The following is a 14,326-nucleotide window of genomic DNA, read 5'->3' on the forward strand; positions in this document are numbered from 1 at the left end:
ACTAACTTTATTTTATTTTGCTAAAATCTGCATAAATTAACATTTTTTACAATTTTTACATATATAGTACTGTGGTATTAAGTACTTTCACATTGTTATGCAACCATCACCACCATCCATCTTCAAAACGTCTTCATCTTTCCCAAGTGAAACTACATAACCATTAAACAACAAATTCCATGGCCTGCTTCTCCAAGCTCCTGTAAACCAGCATTCTATTTTTTCTGTCTATTCATTTGGCTATTATAGCTACCTTATATACATAGATTCATACAGTATTTGTCCTTTCAAGTCTGGCTTATTACACTAAGCAAAATATCTTCAAAATTCATCTGTATTGTAGAATATGTTAAAATTGAGCCCTCAGATTTTGAGGTATTAATCTAACCTAATTTTATTAAAGATAAAGATTATAGTAGACATTACTTAAATCATTCAATGAATAAACTTTACATTTGGCACAAACCCAGAAAATGGAGTTTTAGTCCACATGTTCTAAATTTTGTTCAAGTGAGCAATTCAAAATGTAAAACAAATATTCAAAGAAAATTCACTGATGCTTAAACATGCCCATACCATAGTAATTCCTCAATAAAACCACTCACATGAATAGAAACATAGTATACCAAAGTGCTCATTGGTGGCAACATAAATTTTAAAGAAACTATGTAACTCCTACAGAATTGTTTAAAATAATCTTGTTTAAAGAGTTTTAATTTTCTTCATAAGGTTTTGTAAACCTAAGATTAACTTAATTGAGCAAGCTCCACCCCGTCAAACATTGGTTTAGCTATTTAGGTCAACTGTTGGCATAGAAAGAGGAGGGAGGGCATTAGATATATTTATTCACAAATTAATGCATTTGTGTTGTGTTTTATTTTCAGATGAGAATTTAAGAACAATCATTATTCTATGGATGCACATCAAAAACTGGATAGCACTTGAGATTTTCCTGGCAAATAGAGTGTACATAATAAATATTTGATGATTAAGTAAATAAGTAAATAAATAAACTGTAGGTATAGGTCTTTCCCCTAACTAACAACTACATAAAAACAGATTTCCTGAAAGTAGAACAGTTACTTGTTTATCCGTAATTAAAATGTACAATAATTCTCTGACAAGATGCAACAGAGATATTGTTTAGATATCAAAAGTTACTAAAACACATTGTTGTTCTCATTTTTTTCTTCGGCAGAATGGTGCATTCCACTGCCTATTTCTCAGTAAAGGAGACATAGCATAATTACCACTTAAAAATGCAGACAAGCCCTAACCTGCTTTGCTCAGTAGTTAGAGCATCAGCACATGGACTGAAGGGTCCTGGGTTCAATTCCATCCAAAGATACTTGCCTTGGTTGCAGGCTTAATCCCTGGCCCTGGTTGGGACAAGTATGGGAGGCAACCAATCAATGTGTCTCTCTCTCATGGATGTTTCTTTCTGTCTCTACCCCTCCCTTCCACTCTCTCTATAAATCAATGGAAAAAATAGCCTTGGGTGAGGATTAAAAAGAAAAAATGCAAAAGAGAAAATTTTTGAAAATTGCATCCATGTAAAAAATAATGCATAAAAGTTCCAGTTTTTAATCTATTAGAACATAATCCTAAAATATATTTACTTATTACAGATTAATTGGATAATCCTGAGCTTCGGCATATTCAACATGTGTCTTATCCCAGGTATCCTAGAGAATGAGAACAGAGAAAATATTTAGGTGTGCGAATTTTGTTGGGGAAGTGTGATGGCAAGGAGCAAGCAGCAGCATTAGATAGAGAGAACAAAGCAAGGGAGTAGGGAGAAATAATGCAAGGATAAGTTGGCCAACACTATAGGCAGTTGATTCTCAATAATTTGAGAGAAACTTTTAAATGCATCCCAGGTGTTTCTTTTCCCTCACTTTTGAGTTTATACTGGTAGGCAGAGGTTTACCCTTAGTGCCTCAGGCCACTGTGCTGGCAGATAAATGTTGAGGTGGGAAGTGAGAAGCCTTGGCATGGGTCTGAGAAGAGGTCAAAGCCTTTGCACAAGTTTTCTCCACAAAGGTAACCGTAGCAGGAACTGAGTTCTGAACTTCTGAGGAGATAGAAACAACGGAAAAGAGAGATGATCATAAGCTGATTGACTTACTAACATGGAGGCTTAATCAGACATGAAGTATGATGGGCAATTTTATGTGCCAACTTGACTGGACTAAGAGTTGAACATATATTTTTGGGCGTGCCTGTGAGAATGTTTTTAGAAGAGATAAGCATTTGAATGGGTAGACTTAGGAAGAAAAAAAGACCACCCTCACTAATACAGGTAGGCATCATCCAATCTGTTGAAGGGCTGAATAGGACAAAAAGGAAAGGAAGAAAAATATATGTCCTTGCTTGCATCAGGACATCTATCTTCTTCTGCTTGGTAATCAGTTTTTCTGGTTCTTGAGTCTCTGGAATCAGACCTGGAGATTTATAGAATTAGTCTCTGGTTCTCAGACTTTGGGTTTTAAGGAGCAAGTACACCACGCTGGGTTTCCACCTGGTCCTCTACCTTACTGATGGTAGATCAGGGGAATTCTCCATAATCAGCCCCCATAATCCAGTAAGCCATCCCTGCATAATAAACTCCATCTCTATATGAGCTCTATAGATTTAGTTTCTCTGAGGAACCTAACTGGCCCACAGACCCATCTCAAAACTAAAGTTTTCCTGTGCCTAAATATTTTTAAATTTAAACATTATACCAAATAATGCATATACCATTAAGACACAGACTTTGAAAATGTAATCCTCAAAGTAATATTGTTTTCCTCAAAGTAATTGAAATTCAAATTTCTGTAAAATCCCTTTATTAATATTCTTCCCTTTATATTTATTTCAACATAAAACATAGCATGTAAAATATAATGCAAAGATTTAAGGATATAATTACTATAGTATTCTGAAGGTTTTAGTAAAGCTATAAAATTATTGTTATGCAGATTAAAATATAGCTTAAAAGATGGTTCATTTTTACAAATAAATTGTAGTTCAAGAAATGAAATAAACTATGAATTCAATTGATTAAGAATATATATATAAATAAATGTATTTATATATACATAATTTATTGAGCTATAATTTGCATAACATATGACTTGCCCATTCAAAGCATACAATTAATGGCTTTTAGAATAGTGAAAGACGAATAAATATCACGAGTCAGCTTGAGAACATTTCATCAGCACAAAAAGAAACTCTATACACTTTAACTGTCACTTGTCACCCACATCCTTCTCCTCACATATAGTATATCAAAATGGGCTATACCAAGTCCGATTACAAAATTGAGACATATCAGTTAATTGTATACATAATTAAATGTATACAGTAATGGTATATTGCTGTTTTAGTTTTGGTGCCTCCAAGGCTAACTATGAATTTGAGTATAAATTCATTCTCTTTCCTGATCCCACAATTTTTGGCCCAAAAAGTAATATGCTCAGTTTGGATTTCCATATCTCTGTTGCACTCTATGCAGTGCAAAATTAAGTACACAACTATTTTTAATGTGGTTTATTTCATCTTCTTGATCTTGTTTTTGTTCTCATTCTCATCTCATATCTCACTCTTAATCTCTGCACTACTCACCCACTTCTGCCTCTTTATCTTACTCTTTCTTCTTCCACAGAAATGTTTCATCCGTAGAAATTTACATCCTAAAAATCTCAAGGACTCAAATACTATTACATAATTTTTATCTATTGGTGTCTAATTATACAAAGATAAATTTGACTAGAAATAAATCATCCAAGGAAGAATCTGCTCGATTATATCTTTGTCAAATCAATATCCAACATTTCCACAATGGGAGTGTCATCCCTTTATGTCATAGGGAAATTCATCCTATTCAGTAACAACTCTAGTTGTTTCTTATGCTATCGTTGAAATGTTTCTCATCAATTTCCATTGACTATTTCTTATTCTAATCAGAAATACACATGATAAATATAAACCCTTTCACATTTTAGCTATATGAAGGTTACAATTATTTGGCTTTTCAAGTTTTTTTTATAAAGTTAGATATACTCACCGCCTCCTGTTATTCTCATGATGTAGTCTTGAGAGATCTCTATCTCCCTAAACCTATTGTCTATATTCTGAAACTTATCATGTTCTTATTAAACTATGACATCCAATTTTTATAATACATGCATTATACAGATTATCTGATGATCTTGTTTTTATGTTTTGTTTTTTGTCCCCCGTCCCCCCCCACCCCCCAAATCAATAATTTCCCTCAGGAAACATCTTTTGAGGTGGTAATTCTGGCCCACAGTTATATTTACTGAACTTACAGTCAACTAAATTTCTGGGTGTCTTTTAAAATCTGGAGGGGGAAAAAGTTCCAGCCCACCATTCCCCATAGTATAAAATTTACTTTTAGCTCAAAGTTCTTCATACACTGTTCCCTCATATTCTCATCCTTGCCCTTCCACTCCTGGCCTCCCTCTCTCCCTCATATTACAAAAATAAGTTATTCATGTCTGTGTCCAAGAAGCTGATAAATCTTCAGAAGCTGATAAATCTTTTTAGAAATCTTTAGAACATAAACTATAAATAAGCAGTAATTTGTGCCCAACTGAAAATGACTTTATGAAAATGGTTGCTTAATCAAAACTGCAATGATATACCACTCTACACCTGTTAGAGCGGCCATTATCAACAACAAAACAACACAAGCAATAACAAGTGTTGGGGAGTTTATGGAAAAAAAGGGAACTCTCATTCGCTGCTAGTGGGAATGTAGACTGTACATACACTATGGAAAGCAGTCTGGCGATTTCTCAAAAAATTAAGAATAGAGCAACCATATGACCCAGCAACCCTGCTCCTGGGTATATACCCAAAAAACTCAAAATCATGTATTCACAAAGATATATGCACCCCTATGTTCATTGCAGCATTATTCACAGTGGCCAAGAAGTGGAAACAATCAAAGTGTCCTGTGATAGAGGACTGGATAAAGAAGATGTGGTTCATATACATAGAATACTACTCAGCCATAAGAAAGGGTGAAATAGTGCCATTTACAACAACATGGGCCTTGGAACATTATGCTAAGTGAAATAGGTCAGACAAAAAGCTAAGAACCATATGATTTCACTTATATGTGAGATGTAATACTTAAACTCATGAACAAAAACAGCAGAGTGGTGGTTGCCAGAGGGGAGGGGATGGGGGAGAAAAGGGTCCTAATATGAGATTACAGAAGAAGATTTGACTTTGAGTGGTGGGCACACTGTGCAACATACAGATCTTGTAACATAGAAACCCACACATGAAACCTATATGTTCATGTTGACCAATGTCACCCCAATCAACTTAATAAATCAAATGAAAAAAAGGTTGATTTTCCAACAGTGAAGATAAATAATTATAAAATTTGTACATAATAATTTAAAAGTCACAAATAAAATTTTGTTTTAGGTACCTCAAATTTGTCTCATCACCCCACTAATTATTCCTTATTTTTAATTCATTATTTCCTTTTATCTCTATTTTCTTCTACATCTTATTTCTCTTTTAAATTTGACCTGCTACTATTGCCCTCCTTCTCATTTCCCTTTCATATTTGTGTTCCTCCTTGTACTTATTTTAACCACACAGAATGTGCACATTTATTACTTAAGTGAAGAAATAAAAATAATCAACCCAGGCTTTCCATGTTTCCCCCACATATAATCTCTTTCACTGCATTCTACCAAATGTTATTGGCATATTCTGAACTATATACACTCTCCTATACAGCTAGTTAAAACACACACACACACCTAATCTGAAATAACACTACTATGTAAATAACATGTTTTATTTCTTCCAGACGTACTTTTAAAATGGACTTTTGCCCTGGTTGATGTGGCTCAGTTGGCTGAGCTCCCATGTAAGGGAACCGTGCCAGTTAAATTCCAGGTCAGGGCACAGACTCAGGTTTCCGCTTTGATACCCATTTGGGGTGTTTACTTATTGGAGGCAACCAATTAATGTGTCTTTCTCTCTTTCTCAGTCTCCCTTGCTCTGTCTCTCTAAAATCAATAAAAACATTTTAAAAATGAATTTTCAGCCTTGCCGGGGTGGCTTAGTGGTTGAGTGTTGACCCATAAACCAGGAGGTCACCGGTTCAATTCCTGGTCAGGGCACATGCCCCTGGTTGTAGGCTCGATCCCCATTAGGGTGCTTGCAGGAAGCAGCCAATCAGTGATTCTTTCTCATCATTGATGTTTCTATTTCTCTCTCCCTCTCCCTTCCAGTCTGAAGTCAATGAAAATATATACTTAAAAAAAATGAATTTTCTTTCTTTTTATCAACTGAATTGTCTCTTATTTAGATTTTTCATTTCTCATATTCCATGATATTTTCTTAAAATCTGCATTTGATTGCAGCTAAAAACTTACAAATAATGTATTTTTTCATTCTAACCTCTCATAAAGGGCAAAAGTTATATAATCACTTCAATTAACTAAATATTCAAGATATTTTAACTAATGTAATAGTATATGGAAATTATAACAAATGTGGTGGTAATGAGGACCATATTACCATGATTAATTCCATAATTATTTCCAGAGGAATTAATAACTATTTTGACATTATTTTAAAGATTCATTTTTATATAATGAAGATGGAAATTAGTAGATATTTTATGTGAAAAAAAATTATAGTTAATAGAGAAAACATTATAGTTAAAATCAGTATTCTTTCTTTTTTTAGTTCATCTTAGTATATGAATAATTTAAATCATTTTTTATTTATGTGAATAAAGATGGAATACTTAATCTGTTAACATTCCAGTTAATGTAGGTATAAGTTACAAAGCATTTTTTTTTATTTTTCCTCTAATTTCTTTTGTGTTATAAGTGCAGTGTTCTATTTTCTTTGTAGGTTTCATTCCCTTAAACATTTGTGTACTGTATAGCAATTTTGAAAAAAGAAAAGCTTAAAAACAAATTAAGAATATTATATTCTTTACTTTGTCATTAATGCATTTAGCAAATATTTATTGAACTCACTTTTATGAGCCCATAACTAAGAATACAACATAGCTTGACAGTCTGTTAGTTCAATGAACTAGCAATCTCTTTTGGTTAAAAAGCAAATAACTGCAAGAAATATTGTGTTATTTCTACCTTCAAGTTTGCTGGCAACAGTCCTGACTTATGCCAGTTCCCTGCTGTTCGTATGATTAGCACCCCTTTCCCACTCATAGGTTTACGGTTATGTAGGGTCAGTTGTATGTTGTCCCTAGGTAATCCACCCCAATGCTCAAATCAAGGAGCCTAAATCTGGTAATCAATCCACAGTTAAATAAATACTAGTCCACAGTTCAAGTGTCATGTCAGTTGTTTTGAATTATCTTATTTGCCCAGATGCCTCACATCCCACAAATACATGACCAAGTAAAGAAGTTTTTTATTATATATTTTTACCTTAGATTTTTCAGACAGTGCAGCTTTTCCTATAACTACATTGGACTCAGATACTGAATACTTATTTTGCATTGAACAATTAAAGAAAGAGATATAACCTTCTCGACATGAGTTCTTTTTCACTATTCAGAGATTCCTGTGTTTTGTCCCCTCAACCACCGGGAATATGAATCCTTTTAATAATATTATTATTCTAGATTAAACAAAACTCTAATAAATGTTGTGCACTGTGGATTGGAAATTGTGTTTATCATTACTGTTGTCATTATTTATTTGGAAACTGAGATCATTCTATGTTGACTCTTTTACTGTTTACTGTAATTAATGGCAATATTTTGTAATCTTGAGAAGGATAAGTAATTTCTGGAACTGCTAGTTTCCCCCTATAAATGAAGATATTCTCAACTTAACTGAAAGGTTTCTATAATGGATAAAAATGTGATATAGATAACAAAATGCTGATATTTAATACAGAATAAGAATTATTTGTTATTTTTAACATTAGAATGATCATGAATGACCTATTAGTTATTTATATTGTTATCATTATCTAAATAGTATTCAAATGTGCTTTGTCAAAAAGGGTACTTATCACTTAGTAAACATATCTGTTCATTCCCAAAGATTAACAAAACAAGGCACTAATACAAGTTCAATTATTTACTATCAGTGCTCAAAAGTACTTGCTCTATTAAGGAGGACTATATGTTGTACATGTGTGTAACAGAAATAATAATATTTTCCTGACATAGTTGGAGTTTATTTTTGAAGTTTTTAATTAAAAAACCCATATAAAAGCACAATGTAAATTATACAATACTCACTAATTAATGTCATCTTTATTATAAATAAACTGCTTTCTGAAGATAAAAGTGGTAAATGTAAGAGAATCAAAATTTTCTTAGACTAGCTTTCATTGCAGGAACTCAAAAAATGAGGTTATTTATTCATAGAGATAAAAGTAATTGCTTCTTTTTAACTCTAAGGAAATTATCACACAAAACACATCAAATGAAGTGATGGGTTATAAGAAAGTAAAACTAGATTTAATAAGACTTAAGTTGAAAATCATGTTGCTACAGTTGAAGCAGTAGTCAAATAGTGTTTTATCATGAGCTGTATATATTCTTTTATTTATTCCCTCAAAGAAAATAAACATTAATAAAGACATTATTTAGATAGCTAGAGGCCCCGTACACAGAATTTGTGCACTGGAAGAGGGTGTCCCTCAGCTCAGCCTGCACCCTCTTCAATCTGAAACCCCTTGGGGGATGTCCGACTGCCAGTTTAGGCCCGATCCCTCACAATCCGGGACTACTGGCTCCCAACTGCTCATCTGCCTGCCTGCCTGATTGCCCCTAATCGCTTCTGCCTGCCAGCCTGATCACCCCCTAATCATTCCCCTGTCAGCCTGATCAACACTTAACTGCTCCCCTGCCAGCCCAGTTGCCCCTAACTGCCTTCCCCTGACAGCCCAATTGCCCCCAACTGCCCTCCGCTGCAGGCCTGGTCCCCCCCAACTTCCCTCCCTCCCCTGCAGGCCCGATCATCCCCAACTGCCCTCCCCCCCCCCCCGCCAGCCATCTTGTAACCACATAGGGGTGGCCATCTGGTATGATGGTCAATTTGCATATTACGTCTTTATTATATAGGATTCTATTATGTCCAGTGAAATCACAAATAAGTGAAATATTTGAATGAATATGATTAGAATATTGCACTTTATCAAATGGAGCATATTTAATAGTCATAAAAATTAGTTAATAATCCTTGAACAGGAAACTATATTTCCATGATCATGCTGAAATACCATTTTTCAGAAAAATAACTTGGTGTTTTAGATATTTTACTGAATGTAAGAATAGTCTATAGCTAGTTACATCAAGACAATATGAAAAGTAAATGCAAGCATTAATAGAACCTGCATTAAATAAAGAATAAATAAATTATAAAGAGAATTTCTATGCATGTTATTGATCATATAATACTCTAGTTTTATAATCATTTAGGTATATTCAGAATTTTTATGCTATTAAATTATGTGTTAATGGGAAAAAAGAAATGATTAATAGTTTTCAGTACCACTTCTAAAACTATTAAAATAAATAATGTTATTATTACAAAAATGCAAAAGAAAGTTCACAATCATTCAAAAGAATTCAAGATATTTTGTCAATATTTTGACTATCTTTTCCTAAGAATCCAGTGACTATAATATATATAATAAAATCCATAAGTGGGAGTCAATATATGACTATATTTCCAATATATAATGAGTCCTATCATCCATCAATTGACCAAAATCATACCAATAAGAGAGATAAAAATAATAACAAGCACCAATATACTTACTTCTCACTTAACCCATACACTTGGTGAATAATTCTTGACATTTATTTAACAAATGTGTGTTGCTACAAATATTTCTAATACATCAATTATTCTCAAAATATTTCATTCTAATAAATTATATGTAAGAGACTATTACAACAAATATGTTCTATATAATTTTATAAGATTACTCTATAGGGTGGGAGTTGGGGCAGGCTAGAGGAGATCAATGGAGAGAAAAGGGACATAATCTTTCAACAATAAAGATTAAAAAAAATAAAGAATCAAAGGCTGGGGGAAAAAAGATTAATCTAAACTGAGGTCTTAATTTATATACATTCTAATGATGTAATATGGTCTACAGTCTGTATTAACCTTGTATAATTTCTATGGACATGTACAGGTGTAAAATTATGTAAATTAAAGTCAAAAAGTGAAAAAAAGATGCCACTTATTTGCTAAAGAAAGCAATTAAAAATGTTTTTTCTGTCTTGGAAAACAGATCTTAACTTTGGTTCTAGGCAATTATATTTTGTTCCATCTCAGGATTCCAAAAGGCTGAAAGAAACCTGAAGACATTTTTAAGTCGAAGGCACCTAACACTTTATCTCTCACCACGAGAGCTAAGCTTAGGTGAAACAATCTTAAGAGACTCAATTAGAATAAAATATTACCGCTGAGAAATCACTTTGAAATTCTATGTCCATATAACTGAGGAAAATGATCAGAACACTTCAGAATCTATAAGAAATCCATATTTTCTATTAAATTGTATTCCTGGGAAATAAAGCTTTCAAAATAGTGAAAAGGAACATATACAGATGTGATATCTCCTTTTCCTTTCTGAAAATTTGCTTTATCCTTCCTTATACTATCTAGGAATCTGATAATCAGATCTTGAATAGAAGACACTTAAGCTGACCATATCCTTGTTTTTATTGAGAAATATTTAGTCATATCTAGCTTGGGGGGAAAATGAGGCAAATGCACCAAAATTTCTACATAGAGATTGAAAATCAAAGCTTCACATAGTAAAATCTTATATTGTTAATAGTTATTAAGTAATAAGTAATTAGATGAATAAATAATATTTTTATATTTTAATTTAGGCCAGGCAATGCACATGCATTTTCTCATTTAATCCTCACAGTAACTATATATTGTGTTATTGTCACTGAAATTTCCTATGAAGGGAACTAATGTTAGCATTGACAGTGTGAGAACTCAACTGTTTCAGCCCATAATCACATGCTTGGAAGTTCTGATATGCAGTAGCTAACAAAAGGTAGGGTCATATATTTAGGTTAGCATTTATCATTTCCGTATATAACACCAAAATATCTATTGTAACTGCCTTGGTATTCTAAGAAGTTCCAACAATTTAAGACATAAGGAGTAAAAATACTGGGATAAGAAACTGATACTGAAATCAAATGTGAGACAATAGTAAATAGTTGTAACACATAAAAAGACAGATAGGGGAAGATTTTGTTGTTTATTTATTTTTTCTTTCTCTTTTTTTTTTATAATCTGACTGGGAATAAGGTTGGAGACAGACAGTTTAACTCTGGACTAAAAGTAGAATAATTCATATAAATATTTAGAGATTATTAGAAAACTAATACACCTGCTTAATTACAATCCTATCTACTAAAAGACAAAAAGGGTAATTGACCATACCTTCTCTATGTTTCCCATTGGCTAATCAGGGTGATATGCAAATTAACCGCCAACAAAGATGGCGGCCAGCAGCCACGCAGCTAAAGCGAGCAGGAGGCTTGCTTGCTCCAGTGATGGAGGAAGCCAAGGTTCCCCGCCTACTGTGGCCTGGCTCTGAGCTCCGAAAGCAACAAAGTTTCAATTATAGAAGATAGACAAACCCCAGATACCTGTTTTCAGCAGGCTGTGGCCACGGACCTGGAGCCGACTCTTAGCTCCAGTAACGGCAACAAAGTTTCAATTATAGAAGGCAAACAAACCCCAGATACCTGCTTTCAGCAGGCCAAGGCCTCAGACCGGAATCGAGCAAGAGCCAGCTCTCAGCTCCAGGGACAGCAACAAAGTTTCAATTATATAAGGTAAATAAATCCCAGAATTAAAAAAAAAAAAAGAAAAAAAGGAGAGGCTGGGAGCTTCAGTTGCCGGCCAGCCTGAAAACAGCCCTCAGCCCCCCACCCAGACTGGCCAGGCACCCTAGTGGGGACCCCCACCCTAAAGGGGGTGTGGCCAGCCTGAAAACAGCCATCAGCCCTTCATCCAGGCTGGCCAGGCACCCCAGTGGGGACCCCCTCCCTGAAGGGGGTGTGACCAGCTGCAAACAGCCATCAGCCCCTCACCCAGGCTGGCCAGGCACCCCAGCGGGACCCCCACCCTGATCCTGGACACCCTTCAGGGCAAACCAGCCAGCCCCCACCCGTGCACGAGGCCTCTATCCTATATAGCAAAAGGGTAATATGCAAACTGACCCTAACAGCAGAAAGACTGGGAATGACAGGTCACTATGACACACACTGACCACCAGGGGGCAGACACTCAATGCAGAAGCTGCCCTCTGGTGGTTAGTGCGCTCCCACATGGGGGAGCTCTGCTCAGCCACAAGCCAGGCTGATGGCTGCCAGTACAGCGGTGGTGGTGGGAGCCTCTCTTGTCTCCTCAGCAGCGCTAAGGATGTCCTACTGCAGCTTAGGTCAGCTCCCTGCTGGCAAGTGGACATCCCCCAAGGGCTGCCGGGCTGCCAGAGGGATGTCTGATTGCCAGCTTAGGCCCAATCCCCCGGGGAGCAGGCCTAAGCCAGCAGGTGGTCATCCCCCGAGGAGTACCAGACTGCGAGAGGGCACAGGCTGGGCTGAGGGACCCCCTCCCCCTGAGTGCACAAATTTTTGTGCACCGGGCCTCTAGTAATATATAAAAACTAGAGGTCTGGTGCATGAAATTCGTGAATGGGGGACCTCTCTCAGCCCAGTCTGCGCCCTCTCAAAATCCAGGACCCCTCAGGGGATGTCTGACTGCCAGTTTAGGCCCGATCCCAGGGAACAGGCCTAAACTGGCAGTTGGACATCCCTCTCTCAGTCTGTGACCATTGGCTTCTAACCGCCTGCCTGCCTGCCTGGTCACCCCTAACTGCCTCTGCCTGCCTGCCTGTTCACCCCTAACCATTCTGCCTTCCTTCCTGCCTCATCACCCCTAACCACTCTGCTTGCCAGCCTGCCTGATCGCCCCTAACCACTCTGCATGCCTGCCTGATCACCTCTAACCGCTCTGCCTGCCTGCCTGATAACCCTTAACTGCTCACCTGCCTGCCTGATCACCCCCTAACTGATCCGCTGGTGGACTTATCAACACTAACTGCCTCTGCCTGCCTGCCTGATTGCCCCTAACCACCTCTGCCTGCCTATTTGATCGCTCCTAACTGCTCCCCTGCCAGCCTGATCACCCCTAACTTCTCTCACCTTCCGGCCTGATCACTCCTAACCGCCTCTGCCTCGGCCCCCACCACCATGCCTTTGTTTGGAAGGACATCTGGTCTATCCTATCTAATTAGCATATGACCCTTTTATTAGTATAGATTTTGCTTCTACATAGGTCCTTTACTTCCCTCCTCCTTTGTGTTATTCTTGTCATACAAATTATGTTTTTATACATTGTGTACCCATCAAAAATATTTATACTTGTTTCATGCAGTTGCCATTTTAATCAAATACAAAAAACAGATGTTTAGTGATGTCTCCTAGTACCTTTGTTTCTTCATGTTGAGTCCACTTACTGTCTAAACTTATTTATTATCAGCTTGAAGAACTCCTTTTAGTATTACTTATGGAAGAGTTCAGTTAGTGACATCAGAGTTATTGCTTATCTATGAACAGCAAATGAAAGCTTGATTATAATTTTACATTTAGATTGTTGTCTCAATTGACTATCTTAATGCTTGCTTTAAAATGGCTTGTCAAATCTAGTCCCTCTTCCTGAAGTAGATTTAGTAAAGATTGAAATCTTGGGTTCTATTGTAATCTTCAAGGAGTCAGAAATTTTTATAGTTATGCCTGGTACAACTAACTTAATTTAAAAAGTTATGCTCAGTAAAAATTTATTTTATGGTTTGCAGCAAAATTTCTATAGTCCATAGAAAACACAGTTTATTTTTCTCTCCTTTTTCCTAAATAACAAATACCTATCATGAAAATCTTATCAACATTTTATGTACTTAGTATCTGTATAAGTTTTCTAATTCATTAATTATAAGAGATAGATACTTGGAAAGTTTTGAGAATTCATATAATCCTTAATATGGACTCTGAATACCTGCCCTTTTCCCTCCTTTTTTTTCTGCCTCTGAGGCCTACATTAATAAAACATGTTCATAGAGTTATCAAATCTCTACTCAAACCATTCCTCTCTAGTCATTATGACTATACTATTAGACCATTAACAAGGTTCCTTTATCATATAGTATTGATATGATTCTCTGGTGTCTTTTTGAGTGATAAAGTCACAGAAATATGAATAAAGTGAAACCAAGTGGAAGGAAGATCGCAGTTAATATTTTCTTC

This window comes from Myotis lucifugus, unplaced genomic scaffold (genome assembly GCF_000147115.1).
Source record: "Myotis lucifugus unplaced genomic scaffold, Myoluc2.0 scaffold_74, whole genome shotgun sequence".
Lineage (NCBI taxonomy): Eukaryota > Metazoa > Chordata > Mammalia > Chiroptera > Vespertilionidae > Myotis > Myotis lucifugus.